Below are 10,343 nucleotides of genomic sequence, written 5' to 3'. Positions count from 1 at the left end.
TTCAGTGAACTGCAATTTCAATAGATGTAACTCACAGAATATCTGTCAAAAAAGTAATTAATCTTGACCAACATTAGTAAGAGGATAGCTTTTAGGAATAAGAAAGTGATAGTCTCTCTGTGGTCTTCTGTAGTCAGACCATATCTGGGGAATATTAATCTGTTTCAGATACCATGATCTAAGCTGAAAACCTTGATAAGAAGGAAAGTATTCAGATGAGAATATCTAAGGTGATGAAAGAACTCAAGTCCATGTCACATGAGGAAGACTCAAAGGAACTGAAGATGTTTTGTTTGGAGAAGACTCTGGGAGGACATGAAAGCTCTTCTCTCCTCTTTTCTCACTACTCAAGCATGATAACTCAAAAAAGCCCAGCCTGATAGAGATCAAGGAGAGAAAGTTAGGGATTTCACCAGCTACAATCACAAAATCCCATAGATATTCTTTTGTCTGTTAATTTGGAGCACTTAAAAAAATACAGATTCCTGATTCTGGTTATTAAAACAATTATCAAATAGCAAATACTGGTTGGAGTACTTCAAGGGTTGTAAAGTCTATAAGAGATTTTATTTGTGTTGTTGGTCCCAGAGGGCAGAACTAGGAGCAGTCAGTGGTATTTGTAAAGAGACAAATTTAAGCCAGTGTCAGGAACAGCTTCTTAACAATTAGAGCTGTTCCGAACTCAAAAGTGCTACTTCTGAAGATATTTTCAGTTCCTCCTTCATTGGACAATTTCAAACAGAGACTGAAACTGATGACATGTCAGCTGTTAGAATGAGGATTCCTTTCACACAGGTATTAGACTAAATAGTTGCTGAGGACCCTTCCACATCTAAAATTCTGTGCTTCGAAAATTCTGTGAAATGCCCTAGAAAAACACATAGCAAACATTGAAATGAATCATGTTTTCTGTCTCAGAGGCCATGTCTACATAGATATTTTTCTGCTTCATTTTGGCTGTGTATTCATGATTCAAGAGCCACTGAGCTAATTTAGGAGAAATGAAATATGCAAGAGTCTCTCTAGATGCACTTCTGGTTTTCAACAGAATGACAATTTTATGAAATCATGAGATTTAGTGATGCAGTATGTGAGCAAATTTGAGGTCACTAAAATTTCACAAGCATCTGGACTGGCAGAAAAATAAAATATGGAACCCAAAAGATTAAAACTTTGATTTTCAGAATTTTCCTTGGGAATGACACTCATGTAGGAAGAACAAATAGGTTTAAGGTAATAAGAATGTTCCCTGAATTGAAGCTATTGAACAAGTCAACATTTATTCCATACAAACTGAGTACAAAACAGCGTGTTAGCTACTATGGGATAGTCAAGCATAATCTTTACATGTTGCTGTGGAGGGCAGAGTTGGCCAGATGGAATTTACTCTTCCTTTTCCCCTAACAGAAAAGGGAAGGGCCAATTACTCCCAGATCATGTATATTTCTTCCCAAGGGCCTGGATCAAGGATGGTACTTTCTCCTCTGGTCTCCCCTCTATTCTCACTGACCAAGCAAACTAATTCAAAACAACCCAGCCTAATAGAAATCAAGGAGAGAAGCTTACAATTTTCTCCAGAGGCAATAGCATGAATCTACAGAGATTTCTTTCCTTTTCTAATTTGGAGAACTTAAAAAATACTGATTCCCAATGCTAATCATTTTTTAAAAATTATAACATAGCCTCAGAGCTCCCAAGACAAGAATTTTCTATTCCCAAGACCTCCCCAGCACCCTAGACACATATTATTGGCCAGAGATTAGGATCTCTGCCCTATTTTAATTCCTATGTAAATTTCAATTAGGTACTATCTTCCACTAGCCCTCTTTTATACTGCATCACTATGTAAACAGGCCAAATTCAAAATTTCATGACCCTTCATACAGATATCCATGTATATGACACATTCATGCATAAATTTATATGAAGAGGAAAACAAAATGAAAATAAAAGAACAGATACCCTTGGTAATAAAAACCACTGGGGCATCCAGTCAAAAGGAAGGAGGAAGGGAATAATACTAAAGGAAAAACTATTTTAGAGTTTTTCCATAATTGTGAAAAGAAATGAGGGGGGATTGGTCTAGCTCGGCCCAAATTCTATGATCTACAAAGCAGAAATGGCCCTGAGGCTCGCCCTCTAAACTCAGTCCCCATTCCTGGAACTCACACTACAAGATGTCCTCAGGAGCCTGACTACCATAGTGCATCCCAGTCCCTGTACTACCACAACCCACAATCTTCCTGAAGTTTCTGACCAGCTCTGTTCTGCCTTTGTGCTTCGTCCCTATTCTATGACCTACATGTTTGTATTATCTTCCACTCAACCTTCCAGTGAGTTCAGCACTCCCAGCAAATCTAAGATACTTAGCTAGTCCTTGGATTCCTCCTCCTCTGACTACCAAAATGTTAGATTCTTTCAAAGACATGTTATATAAACTAGAGCCAGGACATAGTCCCTGCTCTCATGAAGCTTACAGTTGAGTATAATTCCTATTTTAAAAGTGAACATTTCACTAGCATCATTGAAAAAAATCTTTCATCTCAAGGGGTTTCTCTTCACAGCCCAGAATACAATTTGGGGATAGTTGATTACATAATCTCTAAGGTCCCATCTGTTCTAAAATTGTATAATTCTTAATCAAATGCCTTCTCCCCCTACCCCCCAAAAAATCCTTCCAAATCTAATGCAGAGAGGGAGTGGGGACATTTAGAAAGTAAACTTCCCTTCAGAAACTGTTCCTGTGTGGTACTTTATGACAAATTTATCAAAATTATATTTTGCACTTGATAAAATATCCTACTGCCCATTCTGCATATATCTGCTTTCAAGAAGTCAGCTGAAAACAAACCCACTTAATGAAATAAGTGAGCAATAAAAATACATATTTTGTCCTGGGTTGATCTTAATGGCACTCTTGGCACCAAGTGACATTCACACTCAGATTCATAACTGTTTGAGAGCAGAGTTAGTATGCTGTCTGTCAGACTTTGTAGAAAGTAGACCTCAATAGCATCCATTACATTTTTTTAAATGCATGCTCTTACATAACCTGACACTGTATTTCATTCAAGCTGGTGTTTATGCAAATTTTCCCCATTAATTACTTTTACTTAAGAGAGCAATCCTGTTCTATGAAACTGTCTTGAAACTGACTAAACCTTTTATTTAGTCCAAATTCAATAATCTCTTTGCAGATAAAGTATGATTAATGCCACTGCCAAGAAAAGATGACAGTAAGCTAGGTTTCTCCTTTCCTTCCTTCCTTCACTCCTTTCTCCCTTCCTTCTTTTCTTCATTCCTTCCTTCCTCCCTGCCTCCCTCTCTGCATTTTTCTTTCTTCCTCTTCCTCTTTCTCTTTCTCTCTCTTTCTCTATCCTTTTTTCTTTCCTTCTCCCTTCCTTCTTTCCTTCCTTCCTTCCTTCCTTCCTTCCTTCCTTCCTTCCTTCCTTCCTTCCTCCTTTCTTTCCTTCCTTCCTATAATAGCATTATAGAATGAACTAGTATAGAGCACATTCAGTGGTTTTCAGTCATTTCAAACTCCTCATAACCCCATTTGGGATTTTTTTGGCAAAGATACTGGAGTGGTTTGCCATTTTTTTTTCTCCAGTTCATTTCACAGATAAGGAAACTGAAGCCAATGGGGTTAAATGACTTGCCTAGGGTCATACAGCTGTTATCTGTCTGAGAGCAGATTTGAACTCATGAAGATGAGTCTTCCTGACTCCAGGCCCAACACTGTATCCCTTGTACCACCTAGCTGCCCAAATCTGAGATACCTTAGAGTAAGCAATATATACATACATTCCTTAAAATTTTTGTCAGAACTAAAGTCCACTAAATCAAATGGTATCTTAAATTCTACAGGATAATTTCTTATTAAATCTTCCCAAGGGTCCTTTTCTTAACTGAAAAAAAAATTCAAGATAGTAATAATTATTTCTTACTTCATCTATTTTTCCTTCATTTGTATATATCTGAATTCCTTAAAGTAGAGCACAGCCATATTTTTATTTTATAACCCCTTTTCCCATTTTTATTATTCAAATTTTATGTATTTGAGAGTTGTCATAGTTATGGGAGATATGTAAATATTTAATAGGATGGAATTTAAAAGGTAAGCTTGAACACAAATTAGGAGCAAAATAAAATGCAACCTATTTGAAGGCAGCCATATCGAGTGCTATTACTTTTAAGGCTTTAGTCAAAATTACAACCCATTAAAATATATGGCCTGTGTCAATAAGGAGTAGTATTTCTAGAAGACAAATAATAAACAATATCTACTAAGGGAATTCATACAGCACTTGATGCCTAGATATAAAACATTTCCAAACATAGCATCATTAAGATAAAGACAAGAAATGTAATTAGAATTCCAAGAAATACTTAATATTGAAAGAGTATATTTTTGTGCACTGGATGCACAATCTGATCTGACCTCAAAGTCATGTGCACATCGATAAAGAGTATAAAAGGTATAGTACCACTGAAATTATTCTGTATTTGGAGTTAGCAGACTTGGACTCATATACCACGTCTGCCATTTAATTACATTGGTTAAGTCATTTAAGTTCTCCAACCCTTAGTTTGCCCATCTTTAAGAAGAATAAGTGGGACTCAATTTCTGATGTCTCTTCTATGCCTATGATCTTATGCAGTCAATAGGTCCAGGCATAATCATATCCATGCATTTGTGTATGCAGCAAGATTCCACCAACTACTTCCTGGCTTCCATATTTACCCCAGGGTCTTGGGGCCCATGTGCTCCATCAGGAACCAGAACCCAGTCCTCACCATCTAGCTTCTTACTTTGCCCTCAGGGGAAGACAGCAAAGGGACACCTCATGACACCACTTCCTGTCTCCTAACTGGGGCCCAGGACTTGCAGGGCCTTCCCTCCATATGTTCCTGACTGCTATGAGTGGGGTTTCCTGGGCTTTAAAGAATGCAACATTACCTCCTACCTCAAAGTAAGGCCTTGGGGGAGGACCTTAAAGAGTCTATTCATCTCCTTGCCCTCAAAGACCTCTCTCCAAAAATAATTAAATAAATACATAGATAGATAGATAGATAGATAGATAGATAGATAGATAGATAGATAGATAGGTAGATAGATAGGTAGATAAACTAAATAAACAATTGATAAACAAGCAAACACATAGATAAATGAATGAATTATTGAATGAACAAATGAATGAATAAACAAACAAACCAAGGAATGAATGAAAGAATGAATAGATAAATAAATAAATAAATAAATAAATAAATAAATAAATAAATAAATAAATAAATAAATAAATAAAACAAATACCTCTCTCTAAACACTGACACTCTGTCTGTACTCATTCTTCAGTGTTTAGTATATACTTCCTCTCTCCTATGCTCTATCTCAAGGATTTTCAACCCCTCTCCACTCCTTATGTATAAGACTTAATCCCCATCTCCAACCATCCACTCACTCTATCCACCTCAAACATGCCCCTCCCCCCAATATCCTGTTACGTACCTTCCTTCCTCTTCTGCTGTGCCCTCTGAGAGTATGCTACATAAACTCCCTTTCATCCTAAATATCTTACTTCCTCACTTTCTATATTCTGGTACTGATCATGACTTAGCTTTCTCTTCATAACCCTGCTTACCTTGCTACCCTTTCCAGAACTAGCTTCACTTTCTCTTATCCCTATCCAACCAGTGATCAAATGCAGGGGGGAAAGAATATTCCTTTTTCAAATCTGTACCAATTTCAGAATCTCCTTCTGAGTTATTCTATACATATCTTATTTGTACACAGCTGCTTTTATATGGTAGTTCCTTCATTATATTGTGAACTATTTAAGGACAGGGACTGTTTTCTGGTTTCTTTGCATCCCTAGTATTTAGCACAGTTCCTGGTACATAGTTAGCACTCAATAAATGCTTATAGACTCACATTGACTTGAGCGCAAAGTCCACCTATACAATTTCTTCCTTTTTCCTTTCACTGATCACAACTGTCATTTCCCTCCAAAGGTTTAAACCTCAAGTGAAAATTGTTTTCTATCAATAACATTCTTGTTTCAATTGCAGCACATTAGCATTTTCTGATAACATAACCAGGTCATATAGAAATAAGGGTTTTTTAGAATTCTCCACACCAATTTGGAGACATAGCTTTAAGAAGGGCATTGCTGCATCTTCCATTCTATTTCTTTTATAATTACCTGAAAACTTTTTCTGAATTGCTAAGTACCATTTCTAAAATGTGCCTCCTTGTCTAGGGATCTTACTTTGTGATATCTAAGGGTTACTACAAGCATCTAGAAATTCCCTCGTAGGTATCCTAGATAACAAAATCTGAAGGCATAGGGAAGAGTTAGAGGACATTGCAGATAACCATTTCAGGTTTAGTCAAGAGGTCTATGAGGATGTGGGTCACAAATTCTAGTAAAATCAAAAAAGACATCCAGAAAGTAAAATGTACATTTGGGGAGTTGGGGGTACAATGGGAGGAGTAGATAGATAGAAAAGGAGAAAAAGTAGGGCAAGAATGAAGCTAGAATTTAAGCAACCATATTAGAATACTGTCTCATTTTCACAGGAAAGGCCTTCTTTATTCTGGCCACCCAAGTGAAGTTTTCAGAAGCAAGCTGATTTACCTTCTTCAGACAGGGCCAGAAGTCCAGATTCTTGCACTGCTCTTGTTTATCAAACATCTGAATCTTTGTTCCAAAGACAGGGCTTTCACTTGAATTCATGATTTCCATATTTAGATCCTAATAAACACATCCTTCCCTGGACAATTTGAAGACAGGACTTTCGGGTGCTTCATTAATGTCTGTTACTTCAACATGCAGTATTCTTCTAGACATGATATGATAATTCTGAAAATCTGTGACAATACAGGTCTTTTTCTGCCCACCTCAACACTTTTCTAGATGGAGGACAAAAAGAAGATACACTATAAAACTAAATTATCGATTGGGGAAATATGTCATTTAAATATGCTCATGGAAAATATGAAGATTTCTATAGTTAAAGAAGCCATAATTTAAAGAATTAAGGTTGTGTCTACTTATGCATTATGCAAAACAATGTAGAAAATCAAAGCAATTATTATTATAATCCCAAACAAAACAAAACTATGTTTGTCTCTCAGATGGCACTGATATTCAAAGGGATGTGGTCTACTAAATGGAAAGATAAGCATTAATTCCATTCATTTTGGATTTTAATGCTTTTTGGTTTTAATTTTTTAAATTTTAATTGTTCTTTTTTAATAGCACCTACAGTTCTCAATATATTCTTTCTCTCCCTTGTCATGAATTGTCCCTTATAATAAAAGAGAAAAAAACCAACAAAATTAATAAACACATTAACCAAGTTGGAAACTGTATGTATTTTCTCCGGAGTACTCTGAAAAGAAAGGAAGGTCAGTTCTATTGATTTGGAGGGCTCAAGTTTGGCTATTTCATAGTGCTAAGTTTTAATTGTTTTATTGCTTTTCCATTTGCATTGCTGTAATCATTGTGTACATTATTTACCTTGTTCTGCTTATTTCACTTTGCAGCAGTTCAGGTTTCTCTATACATTTTATATTGAGCATTGCTTACAGTTCAGTAATATTCCATTCATTCACATACTAAAATGTGTTGAGCCATTCTTTAATTTATGAGTATGTGCTTTATTTTCAGTTCTTTGTTCCTACAAAATAAAAATGAATGTTGAATAAATATTTTAGTGCATATGGGACATTTCTTTTCATACTATTGTAATTCATTTTTATCCCATTCATTTTCTATCCCAATACTAATACATATATGCTATTTTCAGTAGTGGCTAGTTCCCATTTGATTGCTATCCATATATAGAGGCGTGTCCTGGGGAAGGAGGAAGGAGGGAAAGGAATAGAGACGAGGAATAGTGAATAGTACAAAGTATACAGTACTATGTCAAAAAAGTGTTCCAATTTTATCCTTCAGTACAATAATTTATCTTTATGATTAAATTTCTCACTTTGAAGTATCTCTGTGAAGTCCATGCATTTTGATTAGTTTTAGAGCTCAGGTGATCAGATACTGATGGGTGAAAGGTAAATAGAAATAAGATTTTGGCTTGCTATGAGGAAAACAATTCCTAACAATTAGAGCTGTGCACAACTGAAACAGATTATTTGGAAAAATAGCAGGTACATGACTGGGATTTTTCTGGCAGAATATGGATGATTACTTCTCTGGGTGTGGCTATCATCTGGGAGTATTATAGACAAGATTAATACTGCTGGTATGAATTAGACCAGATGAACTAGTTCCTTTTCAACTGTGATATTCAATGATTCTATAAATCAATTTATACTAATTTCATGATTTAATTTATTTTTCTAACATGACAACTGTATCACACACACACCAAGTTTCCTAATGAGATAAGAACACAAAGCTTTTTAGTGTCAAAATCACAGGTGTCACACAAAAAACTTTAGTTGTAATTTGATCACAAATCCAGATACTCCGGTAATCGCTTTAATAAACATTTGTTCCTTAGTTTGAAATGTTTTTGATGTTATCTTGTCTCCATAAAATCTTACAAAGTGAATTTTCTGTCTAAAAATTGCATTTCTTCTCAAACATTGCTTATAGAGCTATAAAAGTCACTCTTAAGACAGCCTTGGCAAGATTATATAAGTGCTGGCTAAAAATGTTCAATGAGCTTTGTCTCAGTTTCTAACTCATTTTAGTTCTGTCTTTAAAAAATAAAGGTAAGTATCTTGAAACCTTTTTAAGCAGTTTTGCTCCCTGCCTAGTACACTATTATAACATTCACAGTGTTTTCATTACACTTCCAACATTTTTATTACTCATGTACCTGCCCCAAGCACTTTGGTAACAGGCATTTCATGAATAAAATGTACTAGTATCTGTAACGTTTGTAAGCAGGGTACCCCAGGCATTTTGGAAATACTGGATCTTCTTTATGTTTCTCATTCAAAGAATAATTTATACTCTAGGGACCCCCTTTTCCTTTACTATACATGCCATGAGGATTGGGAAACCCACACTGAGCAAACTGGGCAAATTTTCATGATGCCAAGCCAACAGAGTTCCCAGGAGAAATGGAACATGTTTGTTCATGCCTTAATTACATAAAAAGTATAGGTTACCTCACAGTTCAATGGACACATGACTGAGGTAGTCCAACCCTGTTTGCCAACTCTAGAACATTCCCATGTCAGACCCATAGTACTCAATATGTGGCAAGCTACAATGAAATATTTTCTATTAATTTCTAGTCATTTGTTAAAGGGTGACTATAATAGGAGCAATGTCCTAGCCACTACTCCCATGCAAGTAAGGCTAGCTTTTCTTTTTTCTTTTTTTTTCAGGGCAATGAGGGTTAAGTGACTTGCCCAGGGTCACACAGCTAGTAAGTATCAAGTGTCTGAGGCTGGATTTGAACTCAGGTCTTCCTGAATCCAGGGCCGGTACACCACTTAGCTGCCCCCACTAACTTTTCTTTAAAAGGTATTGAGACTAACTTTTAGACTTGGTTGGCTCAGGGAACTAAAGACTCAGGCTGTTGACATCATTTCATAATCACCTGAGTATAAAGCCATCACAAGTTGCTCTATGAAGTCTAGGTTGCTTTTGCTGGTAGATCATGATAAGAAACTCAGGCAAATTTCACCCAGCTAAATTAACTTAAGGAAGCCTTATTGAATATCTTTCTGATATGTCTAAGAAAATCTCCTTTTATAAATTACTGCATGACCTGCAGGGTCCATTATGGAACCTAGACTACCATGGGATTGTCTTCTACACAGTTATTGTTTTGTTTTGTCTTTGTTGTTTTTGTTTTGGTGGATAGGGAGACAAACCAGATTGCTAAATCTTATGTCCTTTTCTTTCACAGTAAATTTGGGTAGAATTTTAGAGAGAATATTTATGACTAATTTCAGCAAAGCAAGTCTCTCAGGATATAGTAATTTTCAGTTTTATGGAACAGAGATAGAAATCATTTACATAACATATAAACTCTTAGAGTTCATAAAATTAATATAGGAATGAGTATCAGACATAACAGATAATTTCATAAAATGCTTGGTTGTTTTGATTTAGTTAAAGGATATAGTAAAGTACCCAACATTCAAATAATTCTGATAATGTCTGGAAAAGCATGAAATAGCCAGTTGGATTAATCTTCCCAAACATTAGTACTGATATGTGCCAATATTGACTTTTCTTCAAAGTACATTTGGTCTCTGACACAAAGCACATGCAGATTGTCCAGTTAGATTTTATGATGCCTTAAATTCATTGGGTGAAAAAGCTATTGAAGTAGTGGGAAGAAAATCCAGTGCTATATTC

The 10,343-nt window shown here is 35.8% G+C and overlaps 1 long non-coding RNA gene across 1 annotated transcript in view; it reads right to left on the bottom strand.

Annotated features, from left to right (window-relative positions):
• Positions 1-6,651: 6,651 nt before the first annotated feature.
• Positions 6,652-10,343, bottom strand: part of LOC122745534 — a 372,633-nt gene continuing 368,941 nt past the window's right edge. Inside the window, exons 10-11 of the long non-coding RNA XR_006355472.1 lie at positions 7,524-7,683; positions 6,652-6,913 (exon numbers count right to left, since the gene is read on the bottom strand). This is a non-coding gene — a long non-coding RNA (uncharacterized LOC122745534). The remainder of the gene's footprint in view (positions 6,914-7,523; positions 7,684-10,343) is intronic.

This window comes from Dromiciops gliroides, chromosome 3 (assembly GCF_019393635.1).
Source record: "Dromiciops gliroides isolate mDroGli1 chromosome 3, mDroGli1.pri, whole genome shotgun sequence".
In the NCBI taxonomy this organism is placed as follows: domain Eukaryota; kingdom Metazoa; phylum Chordata; class Mammalia; order Microbiotheria; family Microbiotheriidae; genus Dromiciops; species Dromiciops gliroides.
The sequence above is the reverse complement of the archived record's forward strand: the minus strand, read 5'-3'. Positions and strand labels throughout refer to the sequence as shown.